Genomic DNA, 12,645 nt, shown 5'->3' on the forward strand with positions numbered 1-12,645 from the left:
ATCCACCGCCACCATCTGTCAGTCTTATGGTTCCCACCACTTGCACTGCTACCACTGTTTCTCTGCCACTACCCTCTGCTGTACTTGCTGCCGTTTCTCTTGGTCTCCAGTGTTACCAGCTCAGTAAAGCCCTTTCACTTGGATTTAGGAGGTTCTTAGGGCAGGGACCCCAGGTCCAAAAGGCACACTCCTCTCTAGGCTCTTGTTGATCAAAAGGTCCCCAAAATACTGAGATTGGCTGCTTATATAGGAAAACTCCTTGTTAATTTCAAGGCGTGGCTTTCATAAACTGACCAATTCCTTAGGTGGATCATAAACCAGCCAGTGTTACTGGGTGGATTGAAAGCCACTTGTGTGGATAGCAAACTGACCAGTCCTTTGGAAGAATTGCAAACCAAGGGCCAGAAACCAAAACCAAACCCACTGCCAATGAGTCGATTCCAACTCATAGCAACCCAGTAACACAGAGTAAAACTACCGCGTAGGGTTTCCGAGGAATGGCTGATGGATTCGAACTGCTGAATTTTGGTGAGCAGTCATGGCTCACTGTAGCTGTTAACCACTGTGCCAACAGGACTTCAGAAAGATCACATAAGACAAACTCAGAGCGCCACAGAATTTGAATCGGCAACTAATTTCTCACTTGAAGATGAAGTGTAGAAGAACTATTTAAATAACTCTGTTTAATGAGACTTTAATACAGGAAACACTTCTCAAAAGAGCAAAGCTCATCAGGTAACATGATCTAAGACAGACACGATGGGGAACTTCCTGACTGTAAGTGCAGTAAGAGTCTATAATTAACATAAAAAATGTAATCTCCTATCCTTGGGATGTTGATGGAAAGTAAAAACATTGCCCTGCCCAGATGCCTTTCTGAGCTTTCTTAAAATTCCCAAGTAATATCTAATTATGAGTGATGCTCACAGAGCCTTAAGGGATATATTGTGCAAAAAAAAAAAAAAAAATTGACCCATAAACATCTATTTTAGATCTACTTTTGTAACTGATTTTACATATTATCACCATATTAAAAAAAAAAAAAGTTGCCATGACATCGATTCTGACTCTTGATGACCCCATGTGTATCAGAGTAGAACTGTGCTCTACAGTGTTTTCAGTGGCTGATTTTTTGGAAGTAGATCATCAGGCCTCTGGATGAACTCAGACCTCCAACCATTTGGTTAGCAGCTGAGAACAGTGACCATTTGACCCACCCAGGTACTCCACCACACCCACCAGGTAATATCGATTCAACATCATAAAGACTTCAGATCAAAGCCAGCAGGCTCTGGAGAGCAATGTGTTCTTATTTATGAAACCAGTTGGTGGAGAAAACTATATTTCTCATCTGATTCCTTTTCACTTGTGGCAAGATCCGTTCATGGGGATTTAGTCTATCCAAAAGACAGACAGCTTCTAAATTCTACCACCTAGGGCTTGACTCTGTAAAAGAGGGAAAATGTAGCTCTACAGTGAGAACATTTTCCTTCCAGCCCCTCCATTAAATACAGCAGCTGTAACCAGGAGAGAGGATGCTCTGGCACCCAGTAAGGGCCTTAGATGTAGTTTTGACTGTCAGGCAAAATGCATTTGGCTGAATTCATGTGAATGCACATTCCATTAGATGTATAAAAAGGAGCGAAAGAAAAATCGTAACAGAGAGGAACAACAGTGGAGCTGATTTTTTTTTATTTTTTAAACTGCGCTTACCTCTGAAAAAGCAGTATGCACAGTCTATTGAGCATTGTGGCCAGAACTCCCGGCTTCAAGGTCTATGTCACAGATGGTTTATCAGGAGAAAAATGATAATGGCTGAAAACTGCATGGGTTTTTATTGTTAATGGGGGCAAGGAAAGGAACAGACTGATATACCAAGAATAATGAAAACATCATTCTCATTGTTACACAGTGCAAATTACAGATGAAACGAACTGCTAATTTCAGGTACAATGGTTGTTGGGGTAAGTTTTGCGATTTTAAGGACAAAGGAAGAAAGAGATTTGCCTCTTATTGCCACAACCGTCTGCAGGTCCTAAGACAACTTGATTAATTTCAGGTGTCATTATTCAGGGAAAAGGGCATGGTAACTCGGGAATTTCTCTTCATATCTCAGGATATACACATTCAACCATCCTTCATTCTTATTTACAGCTAGTAGAAGTGTATCAGCTCAGAATGTTATGTAACTAGGCACATAAGCTATTTGATGCCACAAGGTACTTTCAATGACCATGCCTGAGATAAAAATGTCTTTTTTTCTTTTTAATATATATAAGGTACTCAGGGCTCACCTTTCTTCAAAATTGACCACAGCCAAGAATTCTAGAGGCAGAATTTGTGTCCAGGAAAAGCAGCAAATGGCTCCAGCAAACCCTGCCAGGAGCAGCATGTGACTTCTTAGATACCCAGAGGACCGTTTACCAGCAATTAAGTGCTTCAAGAAGAAATTATTTTCCCTTTCTTTCAAGAAGAATCTGTTTTAATTCCTGTCTTGTTAACCATTTTATCATTTTGTTTAAGCATTCCTTAAATGCTCAGAAAAGGAGACAATAGATAATCCCTTTTGTACATTATTTACCTTGGGATAAAAGGTCTATTTCAGCTCTTTTTATGTATTTGAGCTCCTAGATACCTTCTGCTTTTATGCGAATAATCATATGCATTGTTTGCATGGCGACTAATGTGATCTTTCACTTATTCAGAATCCACAGGTGTTTTATACAACCAGTTGTTAATGTACAGATTGATTTGTGTCAGATGTGAGGTTTCAAAGCTAAGAAGGCAACTACTGAACAAGCTGATGCATCTACTTGTAACTCAGCCCAGGTAATTTTGCCCCTAATGCAACCTGGGGTTTTAAAATACAAGTACAGTAAAACCTGTGAAAACTGGAACCAGGGTAAGGCGGAAACCTGTCAGAGAAGGAAAATGTAAATATTTTCCCCTAATAGAGAGCAATAGAAAAGTGCTAAGTTTGTACCCTGTCAAAGGCAGGAAACTTGCAAGACCCCAAAAAACAAGACAGTCCCATTGAGCTCCAGCTTGTGCATGTTTCACTGTATTCCCATTGATTCCTCTGGTTTGAATGTACCAATGGCTAGTAAATCTTAAGGAAAAGGAACCACGGAAAGGAATAATCTTCATAATCTCTACTGGACACGTTATGTCATGTTGTTCCCGGTAATTTGCAACATAGAATTCTATACGTAGAGTTTCAAAGATGTGGCTATCCAGGGGTGTATGAATAGTATTAAGAAGCTATTTTCCACCCCCTTTCACTTCACCCCTGTAATAAATAGCTTAATGTGTTGCATTTAAGAAGCATGTAGTCCTATCACTATATTGTCCCCAAAATGTCTAACTCTCAGAGAAATTTTCTCAATTTCTCATTTTTTTGAAAAAGATTTCAACTAACTTTTCTTCAAAACCTGATGATTTTATCCAAAAATCATATTCTAGCTAATATACAGTGATTTTTAGAGGTTCCCTCAATTTCTAAAGAATTTGTTCCTTGGTTAGGCTTATAAACCTAAATGCTGAAAGGAGTTCAGAGGTGGCAAGTAACGGGCAGCACGAGAGGTCAGTGGTTGGGGACTCTGCCTCCCCATACATAATTCAGGTCCCCTCCAGCCTCCTGTATTAGTGTCCTAGGGCTGCTGAAAAAAATTACCACAAACTGGGTGACTTAAAACAACAGAACTTTATTCTCTCACAGTTCTGGAAGCTAGAAGTCCAAAATCAACACATTAGCAGGGACTCGCTCTCTCTGAAGACTCTAGGGGAGACTCCCTCCTTGCCTCTTTGAGCTTCTGGTGAACGCCAACAATCTTTGGCATTCTTTGGCTGTGGCAGCATAACTCTAATCTCTGTCTCTTTCTTCACATGGCTGCCTTCCCTCCATGTCCTTATGTCCAAATTTCCCTCTTCTCACAAGGATATCAGTAATTGTTTGCCAAAACTGAAGATGACTTAAAGCACTCACTGATGAAGGTCAAAGACTACAGCCTTCACCACGGGTTACACCTGAATGTGAAGAAAAAAAAAACCTCACAATAAACAACATCATGACAAATGCAGAAAAAATTGAAGTTGTCAAGGATTTCAGTATACTTGGATCAAAAATCAATGCCCATGGAAGCAGAAGTCAAGAAATCAAATGACAGCAGAGCCTAGATGGCAGAATAGACAGACGCTTCCAGCGAGCCCTCTTTACAACAAAGACCCAAATAAACAAGTGAAACGAGTATACTTATGACAAGCTAGGAGCCCTGAACATCAAAGGCAAGCTTAGAAAATGAACTGAGGGGCAGGGGGGAGAAGAGATGGTTCAGAAACGGAGAGGAGTTACCAGACCTGAATCACGGGGAGCCCTCAGGCACCATTCCTGGGAGCAGCAGCAGCAGGCTGGTATTAGCCTTCAGCCACAGTTTCCTTGGGGAGAAGCAGCCAGCCACACAGCCTACTCACACCTCTGGAACCAGACAAGAATGGCGCTCTCGGCAAAAGCTAAATACTTGTGTCTATTTCACCACATCCCCTGCCCCCAAACCAGCCTCAGTGGCTGACTTCCCTGGGCCTGAGATAGGCCCTGTTGAGTGCCTACAGCCATCCTCCTGGCCTTGGAGAAGGAATAAATTTGCAATTAAGGGAAAAGATAATTTGCCAGATCCACTAACCGGGGGAGCTCAGGACAGAAGCGGCTCCTGTCCAGGCATAAACGGTCCGTGGACTTTGAGTACCTTTCCCCTCTGCGTGGACTTGTGTGAGCCTACTTCAGGAGAATAGGCCCCTGTTGACAGACTCCAACTGTTTCAGCTGTGCGACAGAGAGGTGGGTGTTTGATGTTTGACATTGCTTTGCCTATTAAACACAGTCCTCACCTATCCACATCAGGGGCCTAAGGACTGGAAGGCCCACTCAGGTCACCCAGCTACCTGTGACAGGGGTCCAAGGATAACTGGTACCTCTGAGTCCTTACAAACAAAAACATGGGGTGCCCATGTTCTGTCTGCAGAACCCGACCACCTGTACACACTAGGGAACAGGGACATGCTTTCCTCAGAGACACATGGGGGATGATTCTTAGCACACTGCAACCAGATACCAGTACCTACACAAATCACCCCTGTCCCTCTAAGACTGCAGGACAGAGTCTGTACCACACACTTGATGAACAGCTACCTGGATACCTGAACTGAATTCATACAAGAAAATGAATGGACTCTTAGGCTGATATACCTGATAACAGATCTAGACATCTGGGGACAGCCCATCAGAGCTCCAAAGGCAAAAATAATCAAGCTAGCTCACTCAAGCAACCCATCTGGGCATATCAAAACAAAACAAAGCAAGAAGCTATGACACAGTGAGCAAACATAAAATAAACTAATAAAATAACTTATAGATGGCTCGGAGACAGTAGTCAATATCAAGTCACATAAAGTAACAGACCATGATCACCACGACAAGCTCTCAAAACAAAGAATCCAGGGATCTTCTAGATGAAAGTGCATTCCTGAAATTACCAAAAGCAGAATACTAAAGATTAATATACAGAATCCTTCAAGACACCAGGAAGGAAATGAGGCAATACACAGAACAAGCCAAGGAACACACAGATAAAGCAATTGAAGAAATTAAAAAGATTATTCAGGAACACAAGGAAAAATGTAATAACCTGGGAAAATCCATAGACAGGCAGCAATCAGAAATTCAGAAGATTAACAATAGAATTACAAAAATAGACAACTCAATAGAAAGTCAGAGAACCAAATGTGAGCAAGTGGAAGGCAGAATTTCTGAACTTGAAGATAAAGCACTTGGCACTAACATATTTGAAGAAAAATCAGGTAAAAGAATTAAAAAAAAATGAAGAAATCTTAAGAATCATGTGGGACTCTATCAAGAGAAATAACCTAAAAGTGATTGGAGTACCAGAACAGGGGAGGGATAACAGAAAATACAGAGAGAATTATTGAAGACTTGTTGGCAGAAAACTTCCCTGATATCGTGAAAGATGAGAAGATATCTATCCAAGGTGCTCATCGAACTCCACATAAGGAAGACATTAAAAGAAAGTCACCAAGACATATTATAATCAAACTTGCCAAAACCAAATATAAAGAGAGACTTTTAAGAGCATCTGGGGATAAACGAAAAGCCACCAAAGGAGAGCCAATAAGAATAAGCTCGGACTACTCGGCAAAAACCATGCAGGCAAGAAAACAATGGGATGACTTATATAAAAAAAATGAAGGAAAAAAATTGCCAGCCAAGAATCATATATCCAGCAAAACTGCCTCTCAAACATGAAGGTAAAATTAGAACACTTCCAGATAAACAGAAGCTTAGGGAATTTGTGAAAACCAAACCAAAACTACGAAAATACTAAAGAGAGTTCTTTGGTTAGAAAATCAATAATATCAGGTAACAATCTAAGACTAGAACACTGGGGAGAGCAATCAGAAGTCAACCCAGTCAGGAAATCAAAAAACAAATCAAGATAAAAAAATGCTCAAAACAGGGTAACAGTGATGTTATTATGTAAAAGAAGACAACATTAAAACAATAAGGAGGGACTAAAACATGCAGTTACAGATCTTCCATATAGAGAGGAAGATAAGGCAGTACAAAGTAATAAAAGTTAGGTTTAAATTTAGAAAAATAGGGGTAAATAACAAGGTAACCACAAAGGAGACAAACTATCCTACACATCAAAATAAAATACAAGAAAAAAATAGAGACTCAGCAGAAACAAAATCAATAACAGCGAATATAAGGAAAGGACAATATATAATCTACTCAGCACATAAAATTAAGGGGAAAAAGAAACTGTCAACAACACACAAAAAAAAGACATCAAAATGATAGCACTAAATTCATATCTATCCATAATTATACTGAATGTAAATGGACTAAATGCACCAGTAAAGGGAGAGAGTGGCAGAATGGATTAAAAAACAAGACCCATTCTATATGCTGCCTACAAGAGACACACCTTAGACATAGAGACACAAACTAAACCTCAAAGGATGGGAAAAAAATATATCAAGCAAACAACAATCAAAAAAGAGCAGGAGTGGCAATATTAATTTCTGACAAAATAGACTTTAAAGTTAAATCCATCAGAAAGGATAAGGAAGGAGACTACATAATGATTAAAGGGACAATACACCAAGAAGATATAACCATATTAAATATTTATGCAACCAATGACAGGGCTGCAAGATACATAAAATCTATCACCATTGAAAAGTGAGACAGGCAGCTCCACAATACTAGTAGGAGACTTCAACACATCACTTCCGGTGGATGACAGGACACCCAGAAAGAAGCTCAATAAGGACATGGAAGATCTAAATGCCATAATAAATCAACTTGACCTCATAGATATATACAGAACACTCCACCCAACAGCAACCAAGTATACTTTCTTTTCTAGTGCACATGGAACATTCTCTAGGATAGACTACATATTAGGTCATAAAGCAAGCCTTAGCAGAATCTAAAACATTGAAGTAGTACAAAGCTTGTTCTCTGACCATAAGGCCATAAAAGTGGAAATCAATAACAGAAAAAGCAGGGAAAAGAAATCAAACACTTGGAAACTGGACAAAACCCTGCTCAAAATGACTGGATTACAGAAGACATTAAGGATGGAGTAAAGAAATTCAGAGAATCCAATGAGAATGAAAACACTTCCTATCAGAACCTTTGAGACACAGTGAAAGCAGTGCTCAGAGGTCAATTTATATCAATAAATGCACACATATAAAAAAGAAGAAAGGGCCAAAATCAAAGAATTATCCCTACAGCTTGAACAAATAGAAAGAGAGCAACAAAAGAAACCCTCAGGCACCAGAAGAAAACAAATAATAAAAATTAGAGCAGAACTAAATGAAATAAAAAAAAAAAAAGAAAAGAAAACACAATTGAAAGAATTAACAACACCAAAAGCTGGTTCTTTGAGAAAATCAACAAAAGTGATAAACCATCAACCAATCCGACAAAAGAAAAACAGGAGAGGAAGCAAATAACCCAAATAGGAAATGAGATGGGTGATATTACAACAGACTGAACTGAAATTAAAAGAATCATATCAGATTACTATGAAAATTGTACTCTAACAAATTTGAAAACCTAGAAGAAGTGGATAATTTCCTAGAAACACACTACCTACCTAAACTGACACAAACAGAGGTAGAACAGCTAAATAGATCCATAATAAAAGAAGAGATTGAAAAGGTAATCAAAAAACTCCCAACAAAAAAAAAGCCCTGCCCCGGACAGCTTCACTACAGAGTTCTACAAAACTTTCAGAGAAGAGTTAACACCACTACTACTGAAGGTATTTCAGAGCATAGAAAAGGACGGGATACTCCCAAACTCATTCTATGAAGCCAGCATATCCCTGATATCGAAACCAGATAAAGACACCACAAGAAAAGAAAATTACAGACCTGTATCTCTTATGATATCCCTTATGATATAGGTCTGTAATTTTCTTTTCTTGTGGTGTTATGAGTCGGAATCAACTTGACAGCACTTGGTTGGGTTTATCCCTCATGAATACAGATGCAAAAATCCTCAACAAAATTCTAGCCAATAGAATTCAACAACATATCAAAAAAAATAATTCACCATGACCAGGTGGGATTCATACCAGGTATGCAGGAATGGTTCAACATTAGCAAAACAATTAATGTAATCCATCATGTAAATAAAACAAAAGACAAGGATCACATGATTTTATCAATTGATGCAGAAAAGGCATTTGGCAAAGTTCAAAGCCCATTCGTGATAAAAACTTTCAGCAAAAAAGGAATAGAACAAAAATTCCTCAACATAATAAAGGTCATTTATACAAAGCCAATAGCCAAAGTCATCCTAAATGGAGAGCTTGAAAGCATTCCCCTTGAGATCGGGAACCAGACAAGGATGCCCTTTATGACCATTCTTATTCAACATTGTGTTGGAGGTCCTACCCAGAGCATTTAGGCTAGATAAAGAACTAAAGGGCATCCAGATTGGCAAGGAAGCAGTAGAAGTATCTCTATTTGCAGATGACGTGATCTTATACACAGAAAACCTTAAGGAATCCTGAAGAAACCTACTGAAACTAATAGGAGAGTTCAGCAGAGTATTGGGATACAAGATAAACATACAAAAATCAGTTGGATTCCTCTACATCAACAAAAAGAACATCGAAGAGGAAATCACCAAATCAATACCATTTACAGTAGCCCCCAAGAAGATAAAATACTTAGGAATAAATCTTACCAGAGATGTAAAAGACTTTTACAAAGAAAAATACAAAACACTTCTGCAAGAAACCTTAAAGAGACCTACGTAAGTAGAAAAACATACCTTGCTCATGGATAGGAAGACTTAACATTATAAAAATGTCTATTCTACCAAAAGCAATCTATAGATTTAATGCAATTCCGACTCAAATTCCTATGACATTCTTTAATGAGATGGAGAAACAAATCACCAACTTCATATGGAAGGGAAAGAGGCCCCAGATAAGTAAAGAATTACTGAAAAAGAACAAAGTGGGAGGTCTCACTCTACCTGATTTTAGAAACCACCACAGTAGTCAAAACAGCCTGGTACTGGTACAACAGATACATAGACCAATGGAACAGAATTGAGAATCCAGACATAAATCCATCCACATATGAGCAGTTGATATTTGACAAAGGCCCCAAAACAGTTAAATGGGGGAAAAGACAGTCTTTTTAACAAATGGTCCTGGCATAACTGGATATCCACCTGCAAAAAAATGAAACAAGACTAATACCTCACTCCATGCACAAAAATGAGCTCAAAATGGATCAAAGACCTAAATATAAAATCTAAAATAATAAAGATCATGGAAGAAAAAATAGGGACAACATTAATACATGGCATTAAAAAAAAATTTTTTTTTTTTTGAACAGTACACAAAACATTACTAACAATGCAGAAGAAAAACTAGATAACTGGGAGCTCCTAAAAATCAAAAACCTATGCTCATCCAAAGATTTGACTAAAAGAGTAAAAAGATTACCTAAGACTGGGAAAAAGTTCTTAGCTATGACATTTCTGATCCAGCAATCCCACTCCTTGGAATATATCCTAGAGAAATAAAAGCCTTTACATGAACAGGTATATGCACAGCCACGTTCGTTGCAGCACTGTTTGCAATAGCAAAAAGATGGAAGCAACCAAGGTGCCCATCAAGGAATGAATGGATAAACAAATTATGTTATATTCACAGAATGGAATACTATGCATCGATAAAGAACAGTGAGGAATCTGAAACATTTCATAACATGGAGGAATCTGGAAGGCATTATGCTGAGTGAAATTAGTCAGTTGCGAAAGGACAAATATTGTATAAGACCACTATTATAAGAACTTGAGAAATAGTTCAAACAGAGAAGAAAATATTATTTGATGGTTACGAGAGAGGGGAGGGAGGAGTGGTGGGAGAGGGGTATTCACTAATTAGATAGTAGATAAGACCTACTTTGGGTGACACGAAAGACAGCACACAATATACGCGAGGTCAGCACAGCTGGGCTAAACTAAAAGCAAAGAAGTTTCCCAGTGTAGCAGGGGCAGGGGTTTGGGGACCATGGTTTCAGGGGACATCTAAGTCAATTGGCATAATAAAATCTATTAAGAAAACATTCTGCATCCCACTTTGGAGAGTGGCATCTGGGGTCTTAAATGCTAGCAAGCGGCCATCTAAGATGCATCAATTGGTCTCAACCTCCCTGGATCAAAGGAGAATGAAGAACACCAAGGACATACGGTAATTATGAGCCCAAGAGACAGAAAGGGCCCCATAAACCAGAGACTACATCACCCTGAGACCAGAAGAACTAGATGGTGCCCAGCTACAACCAAAGACTGCCCTGACAGGGAACACAACAGAGAACTCCTGAGGGAGCAGGAGAGCAGTGGGATTCAGACCCCAAATTCTCATAAAAAGACCAGACTAATGGTCTGACTGAGACTAGAAGGACCCCGGTGGTCATGGGGTTCGAATCCTCCAGTTGCTTCTTGGAAACTCTATGGGGCAGGTCTACTCTGTCCTACAGGGTCGCTATGAGTCGGAATCGACTCAATGGCACTAAGTTTGTTTTTTTGGTAAAGAGTAAAAATATTGGCCTTTCAAACCTCTCCCCTACTTTGTTTTAAAGGTTCCTTAAAAGCATGCTCCAGGAAGCTTTCTATCACCATCTCACCAGTATACCTGAAGATGTTTCCTAAATTGTACTTCTTGTTGTTATTGTTAGTTGGCATTGAGTTGATTTCAACTCATGGCAACCCCATGTGTGCAGAGTAAAACTGCTCTACACGATTTTCAAGGCTATGATCTTTTAGAAACAGATTGCCAGTCCTGTCTTTCAAGGTGCTTCTGGGTGGACTTGAACCACCAACCTTTCAGGTAGTAGTCAAGCACTTAACCATTTGTACCACCCAGGGACCCTATACTTTCTAAATTAATATGGAAGGAAAGGGATGTGGATAGCCACAAAAATCTGTCCCAGGTAATTCTGACAACCTTTGTCCTTCCACAGTTGAGAATCTCTTACTCAGATGGAGAGAACGTCAAGAAAACATTCTCAAATAAACCTTGAGTGTTGGTGATAGTTCTCATGTATTTAAGTAAAACTCATCTGTGTGGACAACCAGAAACGTGAGGGGAAAAAAAAAAAAGAATACAGAAAATAAATAGCTGCTTGGCATCTGTAGGGAAGTGCTAAAAACATGTAAGTAAACTGCCAAGTGTGTTCTGAGATAAAATCATTTTTTTCTTAAAAAGGTTAATATATAGTTTTATAACACAATTAACAGACTTATTAATTTTAAATAAAAACAAATTCAAGAGTGATTCAAGGAAATTATCCCAATGTCAGAAAATGAATCTTGAGAAGGAAACTTTTATTGTTAAGAGAGAGTATTTTCCCACTAACTTATTTAATGTATTCTACACAGCATTAGTGAAATAATTGAAAATGCCACTTTTCCAATGTTTAAATGATAAAACCTCAGGTTATGGCTTAGAATTAAGGAATTTAAACTCAAGGCAAAACAGCCAAGTTCCTGATTTCATAATTTTTTCAACCAACTTTTTACTTTCTACTCTTCTTATTGTTCATGTTCTTCTCAGTGTCCTAAGATGATCCCAAAACTGATCAACTTTCTACACCATTAAAGACAACAGAATTAAATACAGAAACTAACAATGCCAATTTGCTAGACTTTGTGCTGTGCATTTTCCTATACAGAGTCTCCACATAGTAGGTAAAGCAACTGTTATTTCTATTGCTTTTTGTTATTCATTTTGGCTAACAGTGTTTTTTTAACAGTGTTTTAGAGTAGATTTGTCCTTTTAATTATCATTTACTAAATGTTCCTGAATACATATCCTAGAACCAGGAGAGAGGCAATCTAAGATTAAACATTGATCATAGACAATCCACAAAGTAAATAATACATGAATGGATACTAACATTTTTCATTGAAATTACAACATCTATGTTACTTTATCTAATAATGAGACTAAATTACATTAAAATAATCCTTGATTTTATCCCAAATCCATATTAGATGCTTTAGCACCTGCACCTCCCCCTTCATAGCATT

The sequence above is a fragment of the Loxodonta africana genome, chromosome 5, assembly GCF_030014295.1.
Source record: "Loxodonta africana isolate mLoxAfr1 chromosome 5, mLoxAfr1.hap2, whole genome shotgun sequence".
NCBI lineage: Eukaryota > Metazoa > Chordata > Mammalia > Proboscidea > Elephantidae > Loxodonta > Loxodonta africana.